The sequence below is a fragment of the Pavona decussata genome, unplaced genomic scaffold (assembly GCF_977016875.1).
Source record: "Pavona decussata unplaced genomic scaffold, jaPavDecu1.1 SCAFFOLD_260, whole genome shotgun sequence".
Lineage (NCBI taxonomy): Eukaryota > Metazoa > Cnidaria > Anthozoa > Scleractinia > Agariciidae > Pavona > Pavona decussata.
Genome location: NW_028145663.1, coordinates 309912 through 326061, shown reverse-complemented (window position 1 = coordinate 326061; position 16150 = coordinate 309912). Strand labels below are relative to the sequence as shown.

At 35.5% G+C, this 16150-nt stretch overlaps 1 protein-coding gene across 1 annotated transcript in view; it reads right to left on the bottom strand.

The window, feature by feature from the left end:
- Window positions 1-3252: 3252 nt before the first annotated feature.
- The window catches only part of LOC146456102 (coiled-coil and C2 domain-containing protein 2A-like), a 266183-nt gene continuing 253285 nt past the window's right edge, over window positions 3253-16150 (bottom strand). Inside the window, exon 54 of the transcript XR_014858838.1 lies at window positions 3253-3718. The gene's annotated coding sequence lies outside the window, so the exon portion shown is untranslated. The remainder of the gene's footprint in view (window positions 3719-16150) is intronic.

Here is a 16150-nt window from a genome sequence, read left to right as displayed (position 1 = left end):
TTAGTTCAATTTCGGTGCTTTTCTGAAGTTTTGGGGAAATCCAGAAATCGAACATGGCGGATCCAAGATGGCCCCTATTTGACAATAATAAAGTCATTACAGCGTCATATGACGTCAACATGTCTTTGGACGTACTTTCTCCCCTTCAAGTCTCATTGTCATAGCTTTTGTACTTACGAAGTTATGGAGGGTAGGGAGGGGAATTGCCCCCCGCCCCCCCCCCTTCCCTCTTTTTTGTTTTATAAGTGTAAATTGAATTTAGTCCGTTTTGATCAAATGTTCTGGGATAGAGAAATGGTGTCCTATTTTCAATATTTTTAGGCTAAAAAATTATTTCATAGTTGAGATTTAGTCATGCGCCAGTTTGTATTCAATCCATGTTGAGATGCACTCTTTATAAAAATGGTATTCACAATTTGTAGACGGCCTTTACTGAGCCAAGTAATTTGCCATATTTTCAACAGATGATGGAAGAAATTTTTAGTAAAAATGGTATTTTTTGTATTTTATTGATATTTATGCGAATACAATTTTACAAGAAAAGAAAAAAAGCAAAAAATTACAGGAATTACAACAAATATTACAAGTTATTGCAATACTGAAAAACATAAGTATATATATTAAATAATAAGGCCTAAAGAATAGCAAATTACAACATAAAACGAAGAAAAAATCACAGAAAAAATTAAGGTTTTTTGACAACTTAGAGATGAACTCAAAATACTTACACAGTTACATGCAGGCTACCATACCAGTGGAATTATTTAACGTATATTTTTGTCATTTAACGTCGTGGACGGATCGCTTGCCGTTAGAGTTAGTCAGCGTTGTTCCAATCTGATATGTTGAAGTAAATTTTAACAGGAAGAGTTTAAATGACGGGATAATACCTTTATTCCGACAGGAATAGATATTCTGTCGGGCCAAACACAAAAGATAGTTGAGCAGTAGGAAATCTGTTCGTCTGTTCCAGATACCGAACATTTTATCAACTTCTGTTCGCGTCTCGACTTTTATTCCTATCGTTTTACATCAGTTCCTAGAATTTTGCCAGAAACGTTTTGAAAAATTATCACATTTTATAAAAAGTTGTTCAAACGATTCGCATTGTCTTTTGCAAAAGGTGCATAAAGGGGAGGATACCAAGCCAGTTTTTTAAAGAAACTTATCTGTTAGTAAATACTAATGCAAAACCTTATATTGGAATTCCGACTTGGAGTCAATACTTATTGGCTGCTCTGAAAGGTAGTCGATAAATCTCTTTCCAGTCAAAGGAGTTATTACATATTTCTTCGTGCCTTAACTGTGCTGTTGGTGTGATCTCAACTTTTGAGCGGATTCTTCATAAATTTTGCTAGAAACAGTTGTGTCCAAACCTACACTTAACCTTAAAGATCTGACACTGACCGTTATAAGATCCGTAAAAATAGTATCTGTATGTTTTCAGTGACTAGGCGGATTTTACTGAATGTATTGTACTTTGTTAGGATGGAGTAAGTCAAGAGAGGACGTATTTTCATGAGAATCAAAGGAACGAAAAATTCAAAATGTCTTTCTCCGGCAGTCCGTTAAAATTTTTGTTATGTCGTCCGTTTCACAGTTTTCATTGGGGATTCTAAAAAGAAAAACCGTTTTCTTATTAAAACTCAAAGAGCATTTGTCCATTTTAAAGGATATTTTTGATGTTGTTCAGTTTAATGTCGCCAGTTGAATATTCAAGACTGGAAAATGAAGTTTAAATTTTGTCATTTTGTCATTTTTAAGTAAGGCTTTTTACGTAGACTACCTTAACTACTCTATTGTTGCTATGGAAACCCTAACCCTAACTTCCACAGAGAAGTTGTTTGGACCATCTTTTCTATGCAAAAAGGTTTTTAAGATTTTCGTTTGCCAATCATATTTAACAGTCACGTGATCAGCGCAGAAAAAGGCCTAAATCTCAAATGGCGCATGCGCGTGAAAATTGAAAACGGTGTCGATAGTTAAAGATCGCCAAGGTGCAAAACTTGACGTATTATGACTTCATTAGTACACATATCTATCTATTTTCTTCAGTAGAAGTCTTATTATTTGAGTAGAAGTCTTATTATTTGCAGAACAGTTAATGGTTACGTAAGGTTATAAGAAAGGCTGGAATATCTCTGAATCGTGGAAAAAAAAGTTGGAACTCTACCCCCTTTTCTCCTAGTTTTAGGGACTAGCAGTAGTTACATGAGTGCTATAATTATTTTGAAAATCCATACTCTTCATAAATAAGGTGCCACAAAAGACTGCAAAACAGAGTATCACCATCCCTAAGCGGCCTTTACGTATGTGACTCGCTGCTATTAGTTATAACCTTTCTTTGTCTTTTTTCCCGCGTTTTCTCGTATAGGAGGGGGGGGGGGGTGGTAGGGGAAAGATTTAAAAGACTAAACGGCATACAGTGGGGCATAAATGAGGCCGCTTGATGAGAATAAGCCTTTATGGCTGTTTTCTTCTGTAGTTAAGTTAGTCCCCCTTTAAAACAAGCGATAATTTTCACTGAAAAGCTATTTCAGAAAAATGCATATATATATATGACCTCTGAAGTAATTTCCCTGAAAAGTTAATTTTTCTCAGTCAGTTTTTATGTAGTAGTCATTTTGAATGAGGGGTTCAAAATTGCTTTCAATTTCTGGTTAAAACTGTTTGCAGGCAGTCATTTACGTTGCCATACAAATTTGGGTAGCTATTGGTCCACTTTCAGTGAAAATTCTGCCGTTTAGGGTCGATTCTAAGTGATTCTCAGTTTAAAATTTTAATTTTCGTTTAAGGAGTTGAGACACTATTTTTCGGTAAATCATAAGCCTTTAGTCACTTTTGTGGTTAAACCATTTGAAGTTCTTCAGTGAGAATTCGAGGCTCGAATGCACGATCCTCTGGGATCTGTTGTTTACTCAGATTTTAGTTAGACGTTTACTGAGTTTGAGACTGGAGTTTTAGGGAATCTTCTGGTCCTTTTCCACTCAGTTAGCTGCAGAGAGTGAAGTTCAAAAACCATAATTTCTTAGTTAAATTACTGGTAACCCGAGTCTCTTGACAAGTTTGGCACTTTCGCTTCTTTTTCATTGGTTTGAAGTTTAACAGAGACATCCATTGAGAAACGCCAGTGACTGATTTCTCATCGATAACTTGACGTTTCTTTTTTTTGTTGGTTGAATTTTGTCAAGGAAGAGTATGAATCAAGCTGCAATGCAAATGTTGCATTTCACGATCGTGTTGTTATATTGCCGAGCCTTAGGGCACGTTTTTTTATTCACAATTCTGGAATGAGAATGGACAGAATGTAAAATGCGCGCGTTTTTCTATTCCACATTCCTATTCCGGAATGGACAGAATGCCATTCCATCCATTCTGCTCCCAGGGGCAGAATGAACAGAATGTTACGAATGAAAATCCAAGATGGCGGACGGCGAGATGAGCGCTGCAGATTCAAATACGTCTCTCCCGGAGAAAAAATCAGGTTACACTTTTGGACAAAATGAAACATTGTTTCTATTTTCATTGTACCAAAAGTACGGGGGAAATTGCTGCGATAACGGCTTTAATGGCAGCCTCTTCGTCGGCCTCCATATTTGTTATGCAATGTTTACCCGGCCAGGACCGACGGGGGTTTTTTTATGCAGACAATCCGAATTATTCCTAGCATTCCGTACCAACCATTCTTATTCCAGAATTGTGGATAAAAAAACGCGCCCTTAGTCTAGCTTTCATAAATCTAAGGATTTTCTGGTCCTTTTTACTGTTGTAAGGTCATTTTGGGAATCAAGTTTGCTCTGCACTCCTGTTTTCGTTACGTTTGTCTGTTTATTAGTTTGTTAGTTTTTTTCCAAGTAATTTTCTGGTCAGTTTCCGCGCGAGCTAAGAAAGCTATTTGAGTGATGCTTAAAATTGTCCGATATCTCCGAGGGCGACTTAATAAGGTGTTTCATAGGCCATACACGAGTCCTTTTGCAATCAGATTTCATCTTTTGTTATTAGATATATGTTAGAAGTTTTTTGACTGAAGCATGATTTCTATGTGACTTTAGGTGGTTAAATTTCCATGCTTGTAGTATTAACCCTGTTCAGCCTTCCGGAGTTGAAGAGGAGGGGGGGGGGGGGGGGGGGGCACAAAGTACCGCGCTGAGTTTCAGCATTTATAACGTCTAAAACACACTGCCAAACGTTGTGATTTTTCCTAAAAATTTACCTGAAAACAATTTGGAATGCCATCTAGTTGTTCACAAGACTTGACGTTTCCATGACAACAAGATTTTGACATCCTTGTTTTCGAAATTTGGATTTTTTTACCTTTTTTGAAAAACATGTAACGTTGTCGCGTAGCATTTCTTTATTGGTTTTGTTTGTTTTGGGGCTAATTTGAACGATTTTTGGAGGTTTTGGAGATATCAAGAAGTCCAAGATATTGGATTGAAGATTTGGGCTGGGAACAATCAATGACGTAAAATTTGGCGACGTCACATGACCTTATTTTCCACAGTTTTTTGTATACTATTTCCCATCCGGGGGCTTTCATTGACATAGCTTTAATGCTCGTAAAGTTACGAAGGAAGCGGACACAATGTTGGCATGTGGTTACGTTCTGTCTATGTATAAATTCCAATTTTCTTTACTTTCAGTCAGATGTTGCATATTTATCAGTTTCTATGAGTGTTTTTAGGCCACCTGAGACGTGTTTTCTAAACGAAAATTTGAAGGTTTTCATTAAGGCCAGTTTAGTTTTCCTTTCTTTCAGTTTGCAACAAATATAAAAAAAATTAGTTTCTTTTTAGTGAAAATATAAATTACAGGTCAGATACAAGATCTAAAATTTCAGAATAACTTAAGGACGGTGCCTACTATTGTTACTGCGCATACGTTCTACGCATCGCGAGATACTCGGGTTTCCTATGGGTGGTGCCAACTAATACAGGAATATTTTTGCGCGGTTTATAACTATACGGATAAAGCAGAACTTGCCAAATGCTTTTGGTATCTCAAAAGAAAATTGGGGGTAACCATGCATTTTTCAGAGATAATTAAGCTTCAATTTAGGAAAAAATCCCATACATTGCTTTATATTTTGGCGTTTTTTAGAGATATTATTGCTTAATTATCTCTGAAAAATGCGTGGTTACCCCCAATTTTCTTTTTGGATTCCAATAGGCCTTGCTAAGATCTGCTTTTCTCGCATAGTCATAAACCGCACAAAAATACTTCGGTATTAGTAGGCACCGTCCTTAAGGCTGTTCATCTTTTGTTATCGTTTCGGCTTTTTGGTGACATGCTTTTTCTTTTTCAGTGACATAATCACTGGCAAAAAATGACCTCCAAAGGTCATCTTTTTGTCTTCAGATTAAGTTTTGGCTTTTTTTTAAATAAGAAGGCGCGATACAATAGGGACCGAGCTCCTCCCACTTTCGACACCTGTAGATTTGCATTGGATTTTCACCCGTGGAAGTTCATCTAAGATGGAAATATTTCTACTTCAAAATTTTCAGCCTAAAATCAAAGTTATTTTTTCAATTTGGGATTTAGGAAGTTGTAAGTTAATTGATAGCAACTACCGGTTAGCTCAAAACAAATAATTCAAGGACTCATTTGGAATTTCACTTGTTTGCTAGCGTCAGCGTAAACGTTGCACTTTAAATCAAATTTCTGTGTGCTTTCTCTCCTTACTTCTCACAAATTAACATATTTCGAAAACATCAATTCTTTAACCTTCCTTGGTTTAAGTGAAGACAACAACTTCAAATTTAATCTTAGAAAGTTCAAGCTACTGCTATTTCCAACTGATCGAGAAACGAGCCGTAGTTTTTCTTGAAACAGGAATAATGAAATTATTCAGTAGCAATTTGTGATTTCTACTCCAAACGGGTTGAAAATTTTTCGTTGTCTTAAATTTATTTTTTAATTAACATTTTTCATCTCGTTCGTCAGTAAGAACCAGTAAGGTATATCTGTGTTGCACTGTATCAATAAGCTAGCGACAATTTGCACGGTACTCATTTGATTACAACTGTATTACAGCAGCATACTGCTTTTTAGACGACAAATTGCCAATTCGTAGACAATTCTAAACGTTCGACGTGACAACTACTGATGAAACGTTTCTTAACGTGTTTATTTTACAAGCAAAAGTCGTAATCCTTGTCGTAGCGTGACAAATTGTCGTAAATAAAACTAATGGTTTTTTGCCTTCAAAGAATCTCCTGTAATATCTTTTACTTCATTATTTTATTCATAAACATTTTAACATTGTCACTATTTATTTTATTGCCAAATATATATAAATTTTGTACTAGCCTTGCAGTTTTAATTGTGTTCTTCATCTTGTTTTGCCTTCGTTTTCCATGTGGCAAGTGCTGTTCAAATGAATCAAATTTTCCCGCCAAAAAACTTAGAAAAAATACGGGCGCTCAAAATACGCATGCGCCGTTTTTTTTTTTCAAAATGTATTAATTCAATATTTAACATCCATTTTAGTTGTCAAGCATGCATTTTTAATAGCTTATAATAGAAGACAAAGAAACCAATAAATATCAAAACAGTTGTTTCAGTTGAATTGTGTTCTTTATTGTCTTTCTATCAATATCTTGTTTCTCTTAACAATTTTTTTCAATAATAAGTTAATTAATTAAGTAAAAATCGTTTAATTAATTAAAGGTGCGACAAAACGTTTTCTTCCTGTATATACTAAGTCTTTTGGCGGGAAAATTTGACAAAATTTGCACAGAGTTTCCCCTGGCAACAATTTTGGCCAAAAATTTAACGGGGCACTTCTTGAATTTTTTGTGAACAAAAAATTCAAAGAGTACCCCAGCAAATTGAAACCCGCCAAATAACACGTACACCACTTCGTAAGGAAACTTTTTGTGAAGATTTTCAAACTCTAGGTTTTTTGTTGGCAATTTTTAGTCACAAAATTTATAGAATTTTCAACAAAATTATTGTCTGAAGTAAAGTTTCATTTGCGAAGTGGTGTACACCAAGAAAGCGACATGGTAAGCTGTTAAATAGTTTTGCAGCAGAAAAAAGAAATTGGATAAGAACGAAACAAATAGATAACCCTTATATTTTTTTCCAAGCTTGAAATAAATTTATAACAGCTACAACACCATTTAGCTTACCATGTCACTTTAAAAGAACTTGTTCAACTATCAAGCGAAGTCAGCACAGCTAACAACTTACAGCGTTACAGAGGACAGGACGAATTTAACGAGTGAAAGCAACTTTTTGGTCAAAATAATCGTGTTGAAAGTTCAGGATGTTTTAAAATATCACAACCATTTTTCAAATTCTTTGGCGATGCTTGGCCGATACTTTGTTCCCAGCTAAAGCGTCGTTTTGAAGCTATTTTTGTTTGGCGCTACTTGAATGAGTTTTCATGCGTAATCAATATTTTCAAATTCAAAAATAATTAATCTGGCCAATCAATTTTCCATTTCTCTTCAGCAAACATGTTGAAGGACAACAATACAATATCTGTTATGATATTTGATCTGTTTGCTCTTAAGTTCACGACAATGTTTTAGAAAATATCAAGACATTTCTCAAAGTCTTTGATGATATTTGATTCATTTACTTTCCAGATAATATTTTTGTAAACTCTACAAAACTAAGGTCACGTTTGGTTTGTTTACCTTCTGGTTCTAGATACTATTTTGATTAATATGAAAACAGTTCGATTTTTTGTTCCTGCACTCTACGGTTCGAGTTAAAAGTACACTGACGTGCTTTCACTCGTATTTCTTGTCCCATGTAACACTGATTCAGTTGAAGAAGATCTTAAACATAAAATCATATACTAGAAACTAACGTCCGGCTGAAATAATGGGAAAAGAAGAAATTAAAATGGAAAAAATGATAAGCCTCAATGTTGAATTTTCCTGCCAGTATAACTGAGAAATATCTGTTGTAATAAGATTAAATTTAGAAATACAGTTGACTATAAAAATAAGCGAAAAAACGGAACGACGCTTCGGTGTCATCTTCGCACCTTAATCAAGTAAAGAATGTAACAGAGAAGATAATTTATACGGAAAATAAAGGTGTGAAATAGAATAAATTAAATTAAAACTAAAAGTAATTGTCCTGTGTTCATTCAGTAAGGTGTTATAAAGTGAGAGTTATGTCCGTTCACTGGGTTAGACAAATAGTTTTATAACTCGCACTTTATAACACCTCACTGAATGAAAAACGGACAATTACTTTTAGTCTTAATTTAATTTATTCTATTTCACACCTTTACTTTCTGTATAAATTATCTTTTTTGTTACATTCTTTACTTTATAATGGTGCCAAGGTGACACCGAAAGGTCGTTCTGTTTTTTCGCTTATTTTTATAGTGAAATGTCTGTTGAAATTTTAAAATATAGTGTACTTTGAATCAGTAATTTGTTCCATTTTTTTTTAGGAGCACAAAGGACCACAAAGGACAGTATAGATTTTTCCACCAAGCTTTACACAGCCCTAAAGTTCCGAAAAAAATACCTTTGGCTTTCAGAAAGAACATCTAGTTTCGATTAATTTTAGATTTCCTCTGCCTTTAAGGTGCAAGCCTCGATTAACTTCTAATCGTGGATTAGCGTTTATCGGCTTTCGAGCAACCCGGCCCTGGTTGTTTACATGGTGAAAAATAGTAGCTTATAGTTTGGTATATCGAGCTCAAAGAATTGTGATAAGATATTAAATAAACCGGCCACTGCAATGGAAACTTGATAGATGGTTTTTCCTCATGCTTGCAATTTGGTGTAGATTTTCTGATAATTTTGCACGTTTCAAAAGTGTGAACAGCAGATAAAACTCTCATGAATTATTTTGCAAACTTCAACTCGGCTGAACATATAATCCATTTAATAAATCAAAGCAAAATTTAAATTTAAATACAATACAACTGTATAACACTCAGCAGAAATATTTAAAAAATAAATTTGAATTTTGGTGCCTTTGCGGTAAGCGTAAACTTGTACTGTGCGATAAATTTGTTCAAAGTTCATCTCGATTGTTTATCAATCACAAGTTGTTTTATCAAAATGAAAAAAATCTTTGTTTCTTGGCCTGAAGAATACTAGAAGGAAGTTTCCTGTTCTATGAAACTGTTGTTTTGCTTGTTTGCAGTGGTAAATGAATGACCTTCTCCATGAAGCCTTCTTTTTGTATGCCTTAAAAAAATCTGTTTCCGAAACGAAAATATTTTTTTTAATTGTCCATACTGGAAACAAAACTGGTGGGAAAATCATTCAATCTTTTGTGGTCAATAACTCTAATTTGCCAACATTGCCAGAGACGTTTTCTGTCGTTTAGTCCACATTATTCCAACCAGACGCTTGTTTTACCATACATACTACAGCATGTAAAGGGAACATAAGGAATTACAAAAGCATCCTCCACAAGGATGCGTTTTCAAGATTTTCAAGATTTTCTACATAACAACTTTTTTGTTAAATCAGTTCAGTTTTTGACAACAGTGCAACAATTTAATTGCTAATACACGTTTCCATGGGGATACTCTTTAAAGCCTTGTGTTCCCTGGGCAACAGTAAAATCCAAGGTGGAACTGCCAAGTGTAGATGCCTAATTTTTGTTTTTATTTTCGACGCGAATTGACAGAAGAAGTTATTTTGAATTTAAGCTTCAAGTTTCTTTCTAATTCAGTTGAAAAACAAAGAACATCAACGAAGTTTCCAGCTCGCAGAGCATTTATGCAAACAATATGAATTTTGAAGATTTTTGTTGACAGCCAGGCGATTTTATATGGAATTGACCAAAACGTCTAGTTTCGTAAGGCAATCAACAAAGTTTCTACTCACAGACCAAATAAGATAAAATTTTGAAGATTTCTGTAGATGATTAGGCAATTTCATGTCAAATTAACCAAGACGGAGAGAGATCCAAAACTAAAGAATTTATTTTGAAATTTAAGTTTCTACTTCCTTTCCAATCAAGTCAAAAGTTTAAGCTCATCAGCAAAGTTTCCATTTCTCAGACCAAATTTTATATAATTTTAAAGACTTCTGTAAACAATGAGGTAATTTTACACTGACCAGCGAAAACAAACATATCTTTTACATGTTTTATCATTTGCTAGTCTCATCTCTAGATATCTTTTTTCCATGTTTCAAATTAGACTTGAACTTGGATTTTAGATTTTGAAATGTTTCAAAAAGAAAAAGAAGCAATTGCTTCTTCAGATTTTGATCGAGCTGTCCAATTATCCAACGTTATTTGATACAACTCGCAGTTCCACCTTGCAACAGAACCGAACTAAATAAAAACTGACTTCCAAAAAACGACTAACACTGAGCGATCGCCGATATTGTCATTTTCCAGATGCCCATAGTTAATATTACTTGGAAAAAGGATTAACTAAGGTTTCAAATTTATCTATACATAAAACAGATTGAAATCGAAAAATTTGGCCTTCAACTTTGTCGGCATGGACTAATCGCTCAGAGTTGACGCTAAAAATGCCTTAACCGATCTGCAAAATAGTACCTTCGAAAGAAGGTGGCTGGTTTATTTCAGAAAGATTGAAAGAAATTGTTAGCTGTATCGGCAGAGTTTTCAAAATTAAACGACTGTACATTCGAGCGTCAGCATTTTATCACCTATTTTCCCCGACTCTGTCTTCCGGCAAAAATCTTATAAAATTTAAACATGCAATAATTTTGAAGACATCATCTATTGAATGCTCCTGAATTCACTGTGAATTGAAGATTACATTATGTTTTGTCCTATACCGCCACCATCTTTCAAAGGCATTTTATTTATACAAAAATAAAATCTTATCTTTTTCCGGTTGCTTCGTTTCAGCCCCTTTTCCTCTTTTCTGATCATTTTCTCCTCCTATTCAGTCTTCTTTCTCGTTGGAATGTCCTTTCTGAAAATAAAACAAACAAAAGACTCGAGTTTGAGTTCAACAAATATGCTCATACAAAACCAACATATGTGCTATGCTAAATACTTTGACACTTTAATAAAGTTTATCGCCGTCGTAAGTCGCAATTGTCATCATCATCATCATCATCATCACGAGGGATTTCTGCTTGTAACCTAATCCTCTGACGCTCAGTAGAGCCCAAAATAAACATTCGAGAATTTCCCCTTGTTTTATTTTGCAAAGTAACGGAAAACAAACAGCACAACAGGAAAGCAATGCTCAGTAACTTTCATTTAATTGGTCACACTTTAGGTTTTCATCCGTAGATTCAAAACTTAAAACCACCTCGTACAGCATTATAAACAGCGCTACACATCAAAAGTCTTTAAGCAAGGCAACACATTTGGAGATATAAGGGAAACTGACAATGAAATTGTACCCAGTTTTCAAGGGGACAAATATATTTTACACGAACAATTTTCAAAGCGAGAGAATAATAAAAATACGAAATCATGCAATGGTTTTTCATCTTGATGCAAATCAGTTAACAAAGTTCTCAGCACGTGCAACGTGGCCATTTTGAACAATCTTGAAACGTTTTCTTGCCATAGAAAGAACCTAAACTTCAGTTTATTTATCGTTAATTCTTCCACAGCTTTTTTATACTTTTATTTCTTATTTAATTTGTTTAAATCTGAAGACAACCGAGCGAACAATAACTTCAATAAAACAAACTTCAGGACGCGCGTAACGATTGACGTCAGAACTTTTTACGTACCAAAAACATTTAGCGGAATTCGACACTTACCATTTGCGTCTTAGTGAAGCGAATATTCCTTTCTTCAGAGTCTCTGAAGCTCCTGGCGTATCAGTAAAACTTCAACGAAAGAGGTCATCTTCACATGTCCTCACTTGCCAAGTAGTTGCTTGATTTGACGCAAATTCTTCACTTTGTCATGAATATGGATTAGAAGCTGGAACCAATCGATAGACAAGGCATATTTGGAGCGGAATTTAATTGCTATGCTTCAATGACTTGACATTTTTCATAATGTTGTTCAAATTCAAGCCTGCGGGATTCTTGGCATGGAAAAAATGTGTGGCTATTTTGCCGCACATTCAAATCGTGCTTCTATTAAAACCTTAAAATCGATTTTCACATTTGTTTCACAAAATAAAATTCATATTCTCTTGCGCTACTCGATAAAAAAAGTCTTTCCGCTTTTCTGAGTCAACAGTGCTTCATTATCAGAGAATATTTTTCTCCGTACGCAATAATAATATTGACTTAAAAGCTATATTGGAATGAAAAACATTAAAAAAGATTAACGAAAATTTCTACAAGTGTTATTTTCTATTTTTTTATCTTACCACCTTAAGATAATTAGGTATACTTTATGTTAAAATGGTTGGAATCAAACGGGATAGCAGTGCTTGCGGGATCATGTGCAATCTGGGACAAAAATTCAAGTTTGATAAGGAAAAGTGGACCAGAGTAAGACCAACGTTTCGGATCGATAATAAATCTTATCTTATACTAATCAATTTGAATAGTGACATCTTGCAGGAATGGAAAAACTGTTCAAATTATCCTTTTCCACTGGAAGAAATATTGAGTTTGCATACGGGTACATACACCAAGAGACATTCATGCTCAATAGTTTGGTCAACATCCATCTTGCCGATGTTGTCCCCACCCCCCTCCCCCCGCGCGCTCCCCGGTGTTGACCTTTCCTAGCCTGCGCCGCAGACGGACTACAACTCCCGTTATTACCGGGGGTTGTAGTCCGTCTGAGGCGCAAGCTACCTTTTCTCCTCTTCTCCTTTTTTGCTTCGTCATCTAAACATCATTTAATACTTTTCTGTTATTCTTTCAAAAGGTTTAATTTAAAAGCATGTCAGAAGTTATTGGGGACCTCCTAGCTTGCATTGCTTGAAACCTCGAAGAGCTGCAAAAACAATACAAAAAGCCCCCAATCGTAGCAAACCCCCTTAGCGAAGACACTACTATGTTTCAGTTCGGGAAAAACGTTTTGAAGAAAAATGCGCAAATTTTCCGCCTTCTTCTGGATAAAGAACTGATCACTTCGAAAAAGTCCTCTCCCCACTCCCTCACTGTTATATCGAAGGTGTGACAATTTGTCAGGGTTCTTACCAGCGAGAGAAATAAGAAGGAAAATACATTTAGGGTCCAGTTTAATTATAAATGCCTCGAAGATTTTCATCAAAAAAGAAAAATTAAGGTTGGTAAAATAAGACAACTGAAATTAATTGGTAAAAACTACTTTGCAAATTTATGTTTATGGACGAAAATATCACAATCAGCTAAAAGTGGTCAAAACTTTGTTAAGGAATTGAATGTTCTTCACAGGAACATATGGTTCTGCCATCGGTTCACCAGGGTTAAAAACAGGAAATTTAAAATATTATAAAGTTAACATGACGCTGTTAAGAGAGTTTAAACCGACGTTTTGGCGTGCAATGCTGCCTTCTTCAGGCTACAAAACTATACCGTATAGTATAGTTTTGCACCCTGAAGAAGGTAGCATTGCCAAAACGTCGGTTTAAACTCTCTTAAGAGCGCCAATTTTATAATATCTATTAACTACGCTGCGCAGTATTACAATCTTTATCAAAACACAGGGCCCAGTTGTTCAAAGTCCGATCAAGCCAATCCTGGTTTTAGCGTGATCTTTGACTCGAGTTTAATTACTTATCAATGAAGACTCTTCAAAAAGATTTTATTCCTCAGTTTTGACTTAGACTTTTCTATACTACTAGCTTAACATTAGCTTTTAACAACATTTGTAATGAGTGAGATGAAAACCTCGGTTAATTTTGAATGGTGGATTAGCGTTAATCGGCTTTCGAACAGCTGGGCCCAGAACAGTTTCTGCCAATAACCCTATATCAGATGACAAACATAAATTTAATAAAAGAAGTAGACAACGTTTGGAAAGTCTAGGGAAGTACTAAATGCCTCTGAAATCATTAACATACTCCATCTGGGAGACTACGACACCTAAACCATTGCGTTATTTTCCCTCATTTGAAAATTTCATCTTTTATTCGTCTCTATTTCCCTTATTCTAGACTATTTTCCTCCTTAATTCCCGTTAATTTAAGTTGCGTTAACTTTAAATACCTAAATAAACACAATGGTGGATGTAATGGTGGAGGTAACTTACGTTTTTTCATTTCCACGAATTGTTTTCCTTCTTTCACTGTCGGGACCAATACAGGAAGGTGGCGATTTCTCTCTAGGTTCGCATTGCTGAGCTGTTTCTCGTATTATGCTGTTTTTGTTTCCGTTCATTCTGTTGGCTTCCTGTTCGTGACCACTACTGTCGATGTACTGCGTAGACACCTATTGTATAAAGAGTACAAGTAAGAGTATAATCTCGGGATGTAATTCCCCCCCCCCCATTAATTTTGAGAAAAATAATTCAAGTCATAAGGTTGGACGTTTTTTAACGGACAAAATGATGAAATAACATTAAGATGGTTTATGAATAATGGTGGCTGAAACTGCATAGGCACTTTGTCCTCCCGTCGAGACTAAATAGGGTTTACATATGCCAGCCAGTGGAATCTAAACTCAAGATTTCAATTTTCCAAAACATACAACATAGTATGGTATTTTGAAGTAATGTAATCCATCTCGTGCAAACGAAAAGTGATAAACGGAAAGCTGTAAGTATGACATGAAATAAATAAAAATGTAAAGCTGCACTGAAACCCCACAACTAAACTAGTAACTGAAGCTGCTATTTGGGTCTAAAATTAGCCTGCTAACGACCTTCCAATGTTCAGTTGTGCTGGCCGCAAACCGCTTCTCATCCTTTCGGACGTAATCGAGATGTCGTACGTTGGCATCTTTCGTATTGTATCCAGTCCCCCCCTCACCCAAAATCTGGGAAGCGATTAGCTTCTTCTTGAGTGCATGTAGCGTCAAGTGTAGAGGGGACCGCGTAAGTGTAAAGACATTTTTTGCTGGCGTGGTGGATCCTTTGAAGAAGCGGAACTGCACCTCCACAAATTCCAGCTCTTCTTTCAGTTTCTATCGCACTGGTTCTCCCTCTTCGCTTTCTCTCTTATCAGCAGTTCTTGTTCTTTTCTTTTTCAGTTTATCACTTCTCTCAATTTTGTTGCCTCTAATCAGCTTTTTTTTTTCTGCAGACCTACTTTCTTCTTTCTTTTAATTTTCGTTTCTCTTTCTTACTCTTTTTCTTCTTTTTCACCCTTTTAAATAGAGCCCCAGAGAGACTGGACTCAATATCCGAATTACCTCAGTGTTCATTCAAATGAACATAACGTAAATGCTTTCAATTCAATTCTTTAATTAAACTTATGGAAATAAAATAAAATCTAAACACATGTTTATATTAGAAGATTACCAGAAATAAATGCCGGGAAAACATTGCGCGAAATACAGTGTTTGTACTGGAATTATTAAAATGTCAAATAATTTCCGAACGTAGGTGGCTGAAACATCGAACTCAAATAAAAAACCTATGCGAGAGATCTCATTTCCGGTATTAGGTTATTCCTTGTACTCTTGGTAGATTCGCTGTCGTTTCCTAAAGTTGGCCTTACCATTTTTGCTTCCGTTCTTTCCTTTGCCTTTGGCTACTTTCCCGAGGTACTTTCCCCATTTCGTGGCTAAATGCTCATCCCCTTGAAAGCTATACAACGAGATGGAAAACGTGACTGCAATGCAATACTTTCCCGGGAAAATTCTGTTCTTTTTCAGTTGACGCCAGGAAGCTGCAGGAGGTCCTGTTACTCCATTGACTCACGGCCTCATGAGCTGTGGGGACGCCAGTTTTTGACGAATCTTTATTAGGTAAAATCTGCATTGCATTTTCAAGCCCAATCGATGATAAGCATGTACGCCGTTTCTTTCGTGACTTCTATATCGAGTGAAAAGAAACAAGCATCAATTACCTTTGAATCATGCAGTGGTAATTTAATTAAAATCTAAAATGATGAAGCCACTTTTCTTTATGCTTTGGTCGATGCAAAAACAAAATTGATGCTAGACGGTTTAAGCCCAACAACTGAAATACTCGCGAGGTGAATCTTGGATCTGTCGAGAATTCTTCTCTCTGTTTGTTGACATAAGTGACGTTAACGGAAAACAATTTCTGAACTTACTGCTTGGCATTGTCCATTGTTCAGTGATTGCTAGGTAACATGTCAAAATCAGATTATCCCACACATGCAGTGGTAATTTAATTTCAAATTTAATTTTAATTTTAATTT